The 14,422-nt window shown below is 37.0% G+C and overlaps 1 protein-coding gene across 1 annotated transcript in view; it reads right to left on the minus strand.

Annotated features, from left to right (window-relative positions):
- Nucleotides 1-14,422, minus strand: part of USP6NL (USP6 N-terminal like) — a 135,692-nt gene that overhangs the window by 104,313 nt on the left and 16,957 nt on the right. The gene's annotated exons all lie outside the window — the stretch shown is intronic.

The following is a 14,422-nucleotide window of genomic DNA, read 5'->3' on the forward strand; positions in this document are numbered from 1 at the left end:
GAGAACAAAGCACAACAATTATCCTAACTGCCTATATTATCTCTGAAGAGCCTGTTTTCACTTGCAAACCAAACCAGAATTCAGATGGGTCAAAGACCAAGTTTTAAACCTCAAATCAAAGCTGTGCTTTTCAGTGACACGCTTTGAAGATCTGATACAGACAAATCAACATTTAAATCAAACTCTTCAAAACAAGCTCCCCTAATTCTTTCTATACCTTGCTCCATTTCCTAGGGCAATTCTGAACATGAAAGAGGTGTTAAGTATCTGCTGGCTTTACTTTCCAGTTCTTTGCATTTCTAGCTGCTGAGAAATTGCTTCCACTTTTCTGGGGGAACAGTACTTTCTGTTAGCTTCGCTTTCTCTCGTTATTTTCCTCTGTCTCTGCAAAGAAGGGGAAGTACAGGACACCATCCTCTCAGTCAGCTCTGTCCTCCACATCTGACCAGTGGAGAGAGGAACACCTGGACCCACATTTCCATAAATTTCAATTATCACCACCCCTTGTCTCCCTGCTATCAGTATTGGTTTTGAAAATGAAAATCATACAACCATCAGTTTGAACACACAGGTTCACTACTGTCACGCCTTCACTTCTAAGCAACCAACAGCTTTTTCTTGTTTCTTTCATTCTCTTCCCGTGTTTTTATCACACATTGCATCAGCAACATCTGAGCACATATTCTAATATATGGAACTGAGCTGTACTCTAAAATCAAGATCATGCAAGACAGAGACAGACTGAGGAACAATTACAGGTTAGAGGAGAGAAGGGTCGGGATAACTAAATGGAATACAAGATCCAGACTAGATATTGGGCCAGAAGGGATGAGAAAATACATGACATTTGAATACAACCTATAATTCTCATTGTTAATCTCCTGCCTATGACCGTTCCATGGTAGCTGTGTAACAGAACATGCTGGATTTTACGAAATACACCCTGAAGTATTTAAGGGTAAACACTTTCTCACTCTCTAATGGTTCAAAAATAATAACCGTATTTATTAGAATGAGAAAGCAGATGTGGTAACATCTGGCAAATACAAAGAAAAAAAAAATCAAAATGTTACCAGTGATTTTTCCTCTGAATAGTGGCACTATAAACGTTTACTATCTTCTTTTGCTATACTTTTCTACAGAGAACGCATTTTACTACTGGCTTTTTTTTTTTTAAGGAATTACATTTTGGTTTTTAAAAAATCTGTATCATCTCACCAAAAAAGATATATAGATGACAAATAAATATAGGAAAAGTGGCTCAACATTCTATGTCATCAGGGAATTTCAAAATAAGACAACGAGACACCACTACACCTCTATTAGAATGGCTAAAATCCAAAACACTGACAGTATCAAATGCTGACAAGGATGTGGAACAACAGGAACTCTCATTCATTGGCGGTGGGAACACAAAACTGCACAGCCACTTTGGAAGACAGTTCAGTGTTTTCTCACAAAACTCAATATACTGCTATAATACACCGATACGGTCTAGTGATTGTGCTGTCTGCTATTTACCCAAATGGGCTGAAAACGTGCGTCCACACAAAAACCTATGCATGAATGTCTACAGCAGTTTTATTCATGACTGCCAAAACGTGGAAACAACCAAGACATTCTTCAGTCGGTAGATTTTGGATAAACAAACTGTGCCACATCCAGGCAATGGAATATTATTCAGCAATAAAAGGAAATGAGCTATTAAGCCACAAAAAGACATGGAAGAATCTTAAACGCATAATGTAAGTAAAAGAAGCCAGTGTGATTCCAATCATACAACATTCTGGAAAAGACAAATCTATGGAAACAATAAAATGATCACTGGCTGCCAGGAATTTGGGAAGAGGGAGAGGAGGATGAACGTGTGGAGCACGGGGACTTTTTAGGGCAGTGAAACTACTCTGTATGACATTGTAGAGACAGACACACGCCATCACACATTTGTCAAAACTCACAGAGACTGAACCCTAATGCAAACAATGGACTTCAGTTAACAGTACTGCTTCAATATTAGCTCGTCCACTGCAGACAATGCACCACGCTGTTGTAAGCTGTTAGTCACGGGGCCCTGGGAAGGTGCGGAACATCGTCAGGGATTATTAGGGAACCCTCGGGAACTTCCACTCAATTTTTCCACAAACCTAAAACTGTTCTAAAAAAACAACACCATCTTTTCAAAAAATTACAAGGGAAGTCTATGTTTAAATATACATTTAATCTATAACTTACTCTTTAGACTTTATCTGAAATACAAAGATAAAGACAAAGAGTACAGTCTTCCGGAGAGAGTGCTTAAATCAAAAATACCCATTGCCTACGTACATAAGAGAGCCAGGTGGCCTGGTGGACGAGAAATGTGATAGCTGCCCTTGCAATGGGCTGCTCGCAAACAGTCGTGAACTACTTCTTTTTTTAACAGAAAAATTCTTACCTCAATCTTGTTTCCCACATTTGTATTTTTGTTATATGTGGCCACCCCCAAAACCACTAACTTTTGGCTCAGTCCCCAAACCACCAATTTATTTTTCCTCCCCATTGCTTGCAAACAGCATTCCAAGAGCGGGACACAGCGGACAAAGCCCAGGAGAGGAGGAGGAAGAGAGCAGGACAGAGAGAGATGCGGCGGGCTGGGAACACAGCCCTCTCCACTTCTGCCACTGTCCTTTCTCCAGATGAAAACACAAGGCAAAAATCAACTTCTTTCAGATGAAAAGGGATCAAAAACAGGCACTGTATGTCAAATGACATAAAGAAAACAACAGCTTGGCAGAGAAAGAAATCTTTTCCCATCATTCCTCGCTCGCCGGAAAGAAAGAAAGAAAGAAAGAAAGAGAGAGAGAGAGAGAGAGAGAGAGAGAGAGAGAGAGAGAGAGAGAGAGAGAGAGAGAGAGAGAGAGAAAGAAAGAAAGAAAGAAAGAAAGAAAGAAAGAAAGAAAGAAAGAAAGAAAGAAAGAAAGAAAGAAAGAAAGAAAGGAAGGAAGGAAGGAAGGAAGGAAGGAAGGAAGGAAGGAAGGAGAAAGAAAGAAAGAAAGAAAGAAAGAAAGAAAGAAAGAAAGAAAGAAAGAAAGAAAGAAAGAAAGAAAGAAAAGAAAAGAAAGAAAGAAAGAAAGAAAGAAAGAAAGAAAGAAAGAAAGAAAGAAAGAAAGAAAGAAAGAAACAGGAAGAGAGAAAGAACAAGATTGAATCTGATCTCATTTACAGTATTCTTTCATTCATTTAACAAAACCACGACCAAGTTCATTGGAGTATCCTTCCTGGCCCTTAGTGAAAGAACTACAGGAGAACCCACATATCCCACAGCAGTTACACTACTATTCACAACAAATAATGTTACAGTTACTTCAAAACAAGTCCTTAAAAGCCATCTGCTTGCTCCCTTTTGTCAATATACAGCTTTAATAGTTTCTCTCATTACAAAAAGAATGCATGTTCATTGCAGAAAACAAGTATCCAAAAATAAGCCAAAAGAAAATAAAAACCTCTCTCAGGCCCACTGTACAGAGGTAAGCATTACTAATAACCTTTTAGACTTAAACTTATGTACTTTTGTTCCTTGGTTTTACAAAAATGAGGTAATAGTATGCATACTTGTTTGGAAAGTGGTATGTGTTTTCACAATTTAGAATATTTCATCAACATCATTTTTATAAAATAAACAGACAAGGATATTTGCACTGTGCTCTGTCCACAACTTTTTTTGATCAAATGAATAACAATCCAGCATCTTTTCATTCTTGGCAATGATTCAGATTTTTTCTATCCACTTTTCAGAAAACTTCTTTGGTTTTCCTGGAAATATATTTTAGAATTAAATTACTGTCATTCTTCTTCAGAACATGCAGATAAATGAGAAGGAAAAAATGTGAGAGGCCACACTTCTTGGGACAAAAATAATCTTCAAGATGTCTATCAGCCTGCAGATAGAAAAACACTATTGAATATTAAACTATAAACCCACTTCTGACTGGTCTCCTCTTGGGTTAATAAACCAGTTAATATTCTACACTTTGTCATTCTACTTTGATTTTAAGAGTGAGATATAATCACTTTGTTCTAGAATTTTGAAAATCAATCTCTACAAACTCATCAATATAAAATACAACATATGTTGTTTATAAAAAATAAAAGTAGTGCATCTTTTTCTATCCCTAAAATCTATGCTATTTTCTGTCCAAATAGCGCTCAGGTGCTTTTGCAGCAATCCCTAATAACTGACCCTGGGTATTTAACAATTAACACTGTCAACTGTTCATCAACTATCTTCACAGATTTTTTTTTTTTAATATAGAAAAAAAGTAACACAAAACAAAGGAGGTAAGAAGTAAGTGTCCTGAAGGTGCAGGATGTGGAAAGAGCCACAGAATGTGTGCTTATGGGTAACAACATTATCTTTCTTCCACGTAATCTCAAAGCATCTTAGATACAGTAACTGTTTATGAACAAAGTATCTGTACTCATGTAAATAAGTTCGCAGTTCTTTCAAAACCAGTTTTTAAAAATATTTTACCAAAAGGCAATTAATTTTGTTTATGAAAAGTAGCCAATGAACTTCTCAACTCTGTAGCTCAGTGGAAACTGCCCTAAATGTGCCCAAGATGCCTCACAGACACGGGAAATACAAGTGTGTTATCCCAGGGTGTCTCCTCAAACCTAGAAATTCTTGATGTACATACTGCATACCGCAGGTGCACATCAAGGCAGTAAAATCTTGTTCACCCATACAAACTGTACTAAGCACCTAGTATGGATGTGCACTGCCTAGCAGGCACCTAGTAGGTACAGAGCAGTGGCTGGTACTACAGGGTGATCAACCTCCTTCCACTCTACAGAGAGAAACTGGCACTAAACACATAATTACACAATTAATTACTGAATTACAACTGAGATGACTACTGTAAGTAAGCACCACATGACTGGAGATGTGCCCTACGTGGAAAAACAGTGTGAATTAGAGGCCATACACAGTACATTGTAACTGAAAATATTTCAATTTCTGAATTACCACATTTCGAATTTTTAAAGCAAGATTCCCTTTGTGCAGAAATGACCTTTCTTTTGACTTTCCCAAGCCACAGGCAAATAAATGCACAGAAGATACGGAAGGAAGAGACTTTCTAGTCATAATAAGGAAATTTATGACTTTATTTTCAAAATCAAGCACTCAGAGAAAACACAGCATCTAGGCAATACGACCTACTCTAGATTCTAACAACTAGATTCTATTAGTTTTTTAAAAACTATTCACATTAAAAAACACATATTAAAAATCATTTAAGTCTATATTTATCCCTTAAAATAAATCACAACTCAATTTGGAATAAATCATAGTATAATAATATAAAAATAATATTACATCATATTTAAGATCAAATGTTCCTATGTGGACATACATACATATATATTATACAAATATAAAAACATAGGTATTTCTATAGAATTCACAAAAATGCTTGTGTACATAAAGAAGTCCCTTTAACATTCAAAGAGATCTTTCCAGAGTTTCCTGAATATAAAATCTGTAATCACCACAACACATGAATCACAACAGGGAAGGAGGACCACCAACAGCCTTTGAAAAAACAGCACAGAGCTGCTCTGTGGTCCCATCACTCTGCCCCCCTTCCTCTCTGAAGCCTCTCCTTCCTCTCCCTTCGCCCAGTGCCATGCTTGCTCTCGCCTCTGACCATCACAAAGTGACCCGTGTCCCAAAATGAACAAATAAAATTTCAATAAACTACACTGTCTCATAATAAATTTTTGGAGAAACAAAAGCATCATCCAGGGTTAAAATCTGTGATTTTCCAATTAAGCATTTTGGAAGAAAAGAGTATTTTAGAAGGATATGATGCAACAGAAAATCCAAGTAGTGAACACATGAAAAAGTTATCCTAACAATGAGGTACCACCTCTGTACCCATTAGGATGGCTGCCATCAAAAACAAAACAAAACAAACCCAGAAAAAAAAAGTGTTGGCAAGGGGGTGAAGAAATTCTAATTTCAATTTTTTTATTGAACCATTCTAAATAATAAAAAACAGGGAAATAGTTAAATAAGTTACTATGCATCCTTATCTTTAAAAAAGTTAATAATGAATTCTAATTATAAAAACTACTGAAATATAACTATGATAACTATCCAAATACAGTGCAATGTTAGAAATCCAAATATAAAATTGCATATATATACTATAAACCCAATTATATAAAAATATATACTAACTGTACAGTATCAGAGTCATATGCAAAAAAGCAAACAAGTGGGGTTATCAGTGACTTTCCCGACCATTTCCAAATATATTTATTTTAATGTTATGGTTATACTTTAAAACAACAACAACAACAAAGGGGGATTGGAGAAGATGAAGAAAACATTAGTTTAGATGAGCTTAAGTAAACTTAGGTATAAAATAGAAGAAACGGGAAGATGTTTCTCTAACATTACCAACTTAATCCCCAACCACCTACTTCTACCAATGCTGAATTTTCCTTAATTATTTAATCTCAACCTCTCAATTTTAGATCTTCACATATGTTGTTCCTTCTGTTTAGACCCCGCTCCCTCTCCCTCTTCACCCAGCGAGGCCCCAGCTGGAATATGATTTCCTAAGAGTGGTCTTCCTGCCCTCCCTGCAGACGCCTGCATTTCCCTTTTGTGTTAAAAATATTGTGCTACCTTTGTGGTATCCTGCCTTCCCCACGGGTTCTGTGCTCTGTGAGGCCAGGGGCCACACTGGTCTTGCTCTTGTCTACGTCCCCAAAGACCAACACAGCAGCAGTGCACAGAGAGGTGCTCATTAAACATCTGTTAATACTAATGTAAAAAACATTGCTATTCTTTATTCTAAATCATCTCCCCTTCCTTAAAATTTGTTTCAAAATTAGACTCAAACACCATGACGCTTGAAATATTTTTAAGAAATTATAGTATCATGTCTCAACGTTGTCTAAAAACAAGATGTGAATCTCTTATATTTTGCAATATTCCAAGTTCATTTTCTAGCTTCCAATTATACCTTTCAATTATTAAACTTTTAAGAGTTATCACTATAGATGGTAAGTATCTTGACATTTCACATTAAAATCTAATATAACTCATAAATCTCTTAAACCTAATGAGAATGAGTCTTGATATGTTCATTTATTCTATTTTTAGCTAAAGAAAATTTATTAGGACAGAGAAGCACCAGGTTATGAGAAGGTCTAATCTTTAGAGAAGCAATCTCAATTTATATATGAAGAGCTACAGCTGGTTTCTTGTTATAAAAAAAATTAAATTCAATAGTGCTGTACCTTATACCTTCAGAGTATTTGATCAAGAGCATCTTGAGATTTTTGTTAATGTAATTCAAGACAGGAATTGTACAAAAGGAATTTCTCTTGAAAAAAGCCAAATGTAGGCTCGTTTCAAGGTCATCTCATATTCTACAAAATATTTCATCTCCATTTTTCTCTAGCTTTCATAATAAAAGCAAAACAGAAACAATAAAGCAGAACAATAAATTCTGTTCTTATGTAAGAGATTCAAATCCTGTTTCAATTAAAGAAGAAATGGAAAATTTTTCTGTGAAAGAATCAGGTGGGAAGGAACTTGAGAGGTCAGCACGTGGTCTTTGTGCCCCTCCAGACGGGCATCCTGGAGGGATGTCCCACACCAGGCACACATGCCAGGACAGAGCCCAGGAGAGGAGCCCTCAGACGGCCCCAACCTGGGGGACACTCTGTGAAAGAATTGGTCTGCGTTCTTCTAAAATGCCACATCCTAGATGATAAAGAATATCTGAGGAACCTTCCAGATTAGAGAAGACTAAAGAGACTGGACAGCTAAACACCAGGCGGGAATGACACTCAGCTGGATTCTGCATTGGAGGGACAGGACTACTAAAAGGCCATTATCAGGGAAACTGTCAACAACAGGGTAAGGATGGTAGACCAGATAAACATAATTTATCTATCTAATAATTCTACTGTGGTCACATAAGAGAACATCCTTGTTCTTCAGAACTACACGACGAAATACAAAATGGGGCATGATATGTGCAACCTACTCTCCAATGGTTCCAAAATAAATAATGTGTATTTTTAAAATATATATGCAGAAACTGAAAAATAAAGAATGGACCCCATGGGAAAAATAAATTTGGACTGGTTGGGAAGGAGAGAGAGAATTTCATGATATCAGAGGCAGAATTTCACCTGCTGAGAACAGGTGCGGACTAAACAGAAAAAAATAACTTCAGAAGGAAAACTCTGCAGACCTAGGTGCTGTTATTCTCCATCAGAACCCAGCTCAGCACTGAGCTAGAAAAGCATGTATTTTCGGTTAGACTAAAACCTCTGATGGCTAACAATTTTTACACCACATTTTAGGGGGAAAAAGAGTGAAGACTCCACTTTTATAGTACAAATCAACATTTTTAAGTAGCTTTCTTAAGTGCAGTTACTTCTACTAAGGAATCATCTGAGATCCAAGTCCTTTTAACAAAGTCAGTTTGGGTACCAAAATGTGGGGGCAGAGTTTTTCTCCTGTCCTGGGCAAATTTTCCCATACATACAGGTACATATATCTATAGGTACAAATTGACACAAAGTTCCATGAAAGGTATAAGGCTGATTTTTTTTTTTTTTAATCACAACAGTCCTATACCACTGGGTGTGGTAATCTGGACCAACACCACGTGCAACCTCCATGGCCACGGAGAGGCATCTTTTCTAACCCAAAAGAGGCACTCTAGCAGTACAGAGATGTTTTCACTGTAGTCAGCAGTAAGGAAACCTCCTTTTATATAGCTTCTAGGTTACTCCTACCACCAGAAATAAGATTTTTGATAATAAAGCATACCAGTGAAACACATCGTAGTGATGATTAATAGCAGCCTGACTCAATCATTTAGCATATAATCTTGTATTATTGCAGTTAAAACAATAAACACAAGCAGGTTTGAAAATCAAGTACAAATTTTGTTGTGCCGTAATTGTCGCAAGTAAACAAGTCTGCAATGTTCTTCCAACACTGGCAACACTGCATTCCTTTCCTGATACATAACACTTCACAAGGCATCTTCAACTACATATATAAGAAAATTAACAGAAAGTTATTACCTAAAGAAAATACACAGACCAAGTATTGTAAGTTCACCTAAAAACTTAATACACATATACGTGTTTGCTTTTTCAAATTTCTTTTATGTCAAGTCAAGCAAACATATTATCCCTTCCTTTGTATTTATTAGACCATAATGAGGTTAACCAGTGAGGAGATCAAACACAGGACTTCATAGCGTCAAAATCTTTACTAATGCATCCAATAAATTCCATTTCTATTTCATTCTTCTAGAATCTGAAACAGGCAGCTGTACTTTTAAAAAGACATTGCAACTTCAATCGCCCCACAATTTAACGTAAATGTACATGAGTGTACATTAGTGTCTCACCATATCCTTTCACACTGCATTGTTTAAATTTTAACACCTGAATCTCCAAATGTGTAAGGGGAGAGAAATCTGTTGCAACTCTGGGGATACCCAGGTGATGCCAGCAGAAGTCAGCTTCTGAGTTTAGGGGGAAAAGCAGCACTCCACAGCCACCTGCCTGTACGCTGACCACCATCTCTGAACCTGAAAAAGAGCACTCATACAAGTCCTCAATTCCACTTCACCTCCTGACTTTTGACTACAGTAACGATACAAACAAATACAGTTTCTTTTTTAAAAACTAACTAGCTTATGGCTCAGCGCTTGATGTAGGGGTGGGAGCCTGGGGTGAGGGGGACTAGGAAGATCTTTCTGCTCTATTCTCGATCCTTTCTAGCCAAAGGCATCAAAGAAAGGCTTTGAATATTATTTTAATTTTATTTTAATATTTAATACTATGTTTAAATAAATAATAAAAAGAACGATTTCAAAGTCACGTATCTCCAAAGAAAGGGAAAAAAAATGAACACCAAAATACTATTTTAGATCAGTTTTGAGGGAGAAAGCTCAAGGCTAGGAAATTGATATCGATCCCACACATCGGGGAAATGAGAAGACAACTAGACGATGACATCCATCATTTACACTGACAGGCTCAAATTCCCTTAAGAGAAAATGTCTCTCTGACTTAATGCAAAAAAGTGGTAATATACAGCTATCCAGACACTGTTTAAAAAAAAAAAGTTGATTACATGTAGGTTTATTAATTACAGACCATATAAGAAATACCACTTACTAAGTTGTACTTTCCACTATATGTCTTTTGATAAATGAGATATACTAAAGTGTCATACCTATAATATTCTCATATAGAAATTTTTTTTGGAAGTTAATGTTAAAGAGATGTGGAATTTTTCAAACTAGTACATCAGTTCTAATACAACAGATTCAAGAAAAAAATGATAAAAATCAAACTCAATTTTCTGAAATTAATGTCCTGTACAAGGGGATTTTTCTCAATATCTTGTTAACATAGACACCAGTATTTAAAATGCAGTTCAACTTAAACTTTCTTTTCTTTAACTTCTGCCCAACTCCTGAGGTACACAGCTATTCCATTAAACAAGATACATATCTATACAGGCAGCTGTTACAGAGAGAAGTTTTAGCCAATACTTAGGGAAAGTATTTCACTTGTTGCATGACTTTTTTATTTAAGACTCAGAAGAATCCTTATGCCACCACTAGAGATTAGTAAACTACTCAATTATTTATAACATTATCTGCTCTAAAAATTGTTAAACAAGTGTTCTTCATTTCAGCATCAACTCTCGGTCAACCGCACCAATGAACAGAGATATTTACTCCTACCTTTATTAGAAAGCCACAAACACACTGCATCCCAAATTACTTGCTGCCATTACTTTTTCCTCAGATAAAAGAGAAATATTTCATATCCAGAAATGACCTCAAAAAACTCACTCTGTTATTTAGGCCAAAGGGCAGGATCAAATATTCCAACACAATAGATTCACTCCTGGATTGCCCAGACAACACCCAAAAAGACGCTCTTAGGAAACACTTCATGTAATTAGTTACACAGCAAAACTTTCCAAAGAAAGTGAAATAAAGATTAAAAATTTTGAATGTAGCAGGTAAGCTTTATTTTTTGTTTTAACTTCCAACTTGGGAAAAGAAAGGTAAGTAGTACCCTAAATTACCACTTTTCTTTGCCTTTTTTTTTGGTGTTTCGCCTTTTTTTAAAACATGTTTCACCAAAATCATCATCTAAAAATTGTTAAGCACTGCTCTTTATACAAACTACTCTTGTTGTTATAAAGATCTAAGAAAATCTGTTTCAAATTACAGCCACGCTTTAAATATAACTTTATTTTATCTTTGGAATCATCTGACAAAACAAAATTTTTAGCAAACCTGATAAATCCGTAACATTGCTAAACATGCAAATATTGAAAATTAAGAAAATTTAAATACTGAAAATCAAAAGGCTTTTTGTAGATTATAACAAAGTTAACAATCCACAATGAAACGCACATCATAGTAGCATCATATACATTTTCCACAAGATAAATACTCATCCCCAGAATTTCACATAATATATAAAAATCGGGACTAAAAGCAGAAAAATACCTTAAAGCATTTAACAAATTCTCTAGGCCTTATGGTTGGGGCATCCCAACTCGTGTGTCAGGGTGTGCAGAAAAACCGATCCCCTTTGGCGTGGTCTGAGGTGCCAGAGCCAGTTGCCCCCAAGCCACAAACATCTCCCTCAGTTTATCCCACACGGTGTACAACTGCTACCATGTCCACAAGGTTCATGACATGGGAAGGGTTAGGAAATCCTACAGAGATAAACCCAGCCAGACATACAAGTATCCAAACTTTTTTTAAAATCTCTTCAGAAATATTGAAAAAACATTTAGTTACCCATCATTCTCACCCAAACCAGGTTTTTTTGTCTAATTATAATTTAATAACATGTCTTTCTTCCTATTTTGTAACCTGTACCATGCTTCTCAAATATTTTTTTAAAAAATAGGAACTCTGACATACTCAGTTCCCTCCCACTTTTACAAAAACTTGCAACCCCCTAGAAACCACAGCATAACAGACACTACAGCACTCCCTAACCATGGTTATAGCCGTCTACCCAAGGATGAGTCCCACCGCTAGAATCACACTGGCAAAAAGAAAAAAGAGAAAGAAACAAAAAAGGAAAAAAGAAGAAAAGAAACATCAAAGTTTATTTCAAAGGGAGCAAGGAAAGAGTAAAAGCTAAGAACAAAGCTAGAAAGGGCAGATACCACCTGTAACCAATCTTTTTAATTTACATCCAACAAAAATGTCTCCTTGTCAGAGTAATTTCTCCAGAATAAAATCTTAAATTGTTCCCCTGATATCTTTCCATCGTTCCTTAAGCCCTGCTGAAATGTACATGACCTGGACCCCGATTCCGTCTCCTGCAGCTTTCTTTCTCTCTGTCTCCGTCTCCAGCTCTACACTCCAGAAAGTTCACCCACAAGGTGACACCTATGTGGAGTCAGACCTTCAAGCCTTCCTCACACTGCTCCCCTACGTGAACTGCTTTACCCTATGCCGCACACTCTCTCTCTCTTTTCATGGAAGCAGCTCAAGTTTCACCTAAAAATAGTAACACGTGGAACGGCCACCACATACGAAGGATGTTACTTGGGGGCACTCAAATCTATGCACCATTCATTGAGCATCTACTGAGCATCAGGAACAGTGCTTAGCACTAGGAATGAAAGTCTTTGCCCTTAAGGAGTTTTCAGATTAAAGATGAGAGCAACGAGTCGGGTTTTCAGAGTAAGCGGGTTCTAGAATGACCAAGCAGAGGGTGGTGAAGGGTGACTGGACTGGCCTAGCAAGTGAAGCGGTGTGCAGATGACAAAGAGGAACTACGGAACTAAGCAGAAACTGATTAGAAAGAAATCCAAAATGTGGAGTGAGGCGTCTGGACTTCACTGCAATCCTGGTAGTTAAACCCCCAATGGCACTGTTCATTCTTCACGACTCCCCTTTCTTCATAACAAACACAGAAATTACAGATTAAATATAAAAATGGATGACCAAAATGACAGACCTATGCCCCCAACATGTTAACCATCTCTATGGATGGGAATCTGACAGGAACCCAAAGTGGGGGCCATGCAGAAGCCACAGCAGAAAAGGTGGCAGGAAGCTGCTCCCAATGCTGAGTTGATCCCGTAGGGTCACCAGGGCCCCAGGGCAAGTAGGGCAGGAGCCAAGCTCTTTGCTTAAAACCAGGGACTGGGGTGGCACTCTTCCTTGATTACAACATTAGACTGAAAAGGACTTCTGCTAAGTGCACTGAGGCTGCAGCTGAGGAAGCTGCTGACCTAATGCCAGCTGACTCGTGAGCGAACGTGCGATGTCCCCAACGTCACCGTGGGGCCAGGGCTCTGAGCCACTAACACAAAACCTGATTCTCATCTGGGAACTCCGAAGCCAGGCACAGACAACGGCAAATCTGCTAGACCAGCAGGGAAATCACAAAGAGAAGAGAGACACACACACACACACAGGAAAAAGGAAAAAAAAAAAACTGCCATCAGAATGTGCCTGCAAAATTATAGAACATGATGAAAACATCAAATATCAACAACCACAATATAAATTCACTCCAGACCAAAAAAAAAAAAATCTGAAAAAAACTAAAATAAGCATGTACAAGGTCCCCAAAGAGATGAAGAAATAATAAAAGAACCAAAAAAATTAAATGCAAACAAGCAGAAACGAGAAATGAACTAGTGGATATAAAAAAAGAACCAATTAAAAATCTTGCAAATGAAGTATAACCATTGTAATTTACAAATAAAAAATGGTACGTGGCTCAGATACTTATTACGAGTTGCCTAATAAGCCATGCCTCCACCCGCCTTCATCCTAACAGGGCCCTGGGCTTTGGGGGCCAGCTGTGTTAAACGCTGAGATTCCAAACTGAAAGATACACGGTACCTGTCCTCAAAGCACTTGCCATCTGTAACAGTGACGCTACCACAACACTAAGATTACAAAGTAGAACAGAATTTAGTTAAATTTCCAAAAGGGTAAGCATTTTTTAAGTTAAAATGCTCTTAGTTTTCATGAACTCATATTACCATCTTTACTAGAGTTTACACTTTACATCAGATAAATATTCTCACAAATGTCATATGAATGCAGTTGAAATGACAAAAGCTATTTCTTTCTTAATCTGTATTTGAACTTATCCAGCAACTATCTTTGTTTATTCAAAGCACACCACCAAAAAAGCAATCCACTCAGAGTGTCCAAAACCAAAGACTACTGCTTGCAATATTATTTTTAGCAGAAAGCAAAGATTTCATAATAACAACAGCTTCATTTTCAGCTATCAGTTGCCTAACTACTTAAACTGATGAGAAAAACTGCTCTATTCATAGTAAGGTAAACATAATCAATATGAATAATATGTGAAAAATTTT

The sequence above is a fragment of the Camelus dromedarius genome, chromosome 26 (assembly GCF_036321535.1).
Source record: "Camelus dromedarius isolate mCamDro1 chromosome 26, mCamDro1.pat, whole genome shotgun sequence".
Taxonomy (NCBI): domain Eukaryota; kingdom Metazoa; phylum Chordata; class Mammalia; order Artiodactyla; family Camelidae; genus Camelus; species Camelus dromedarius.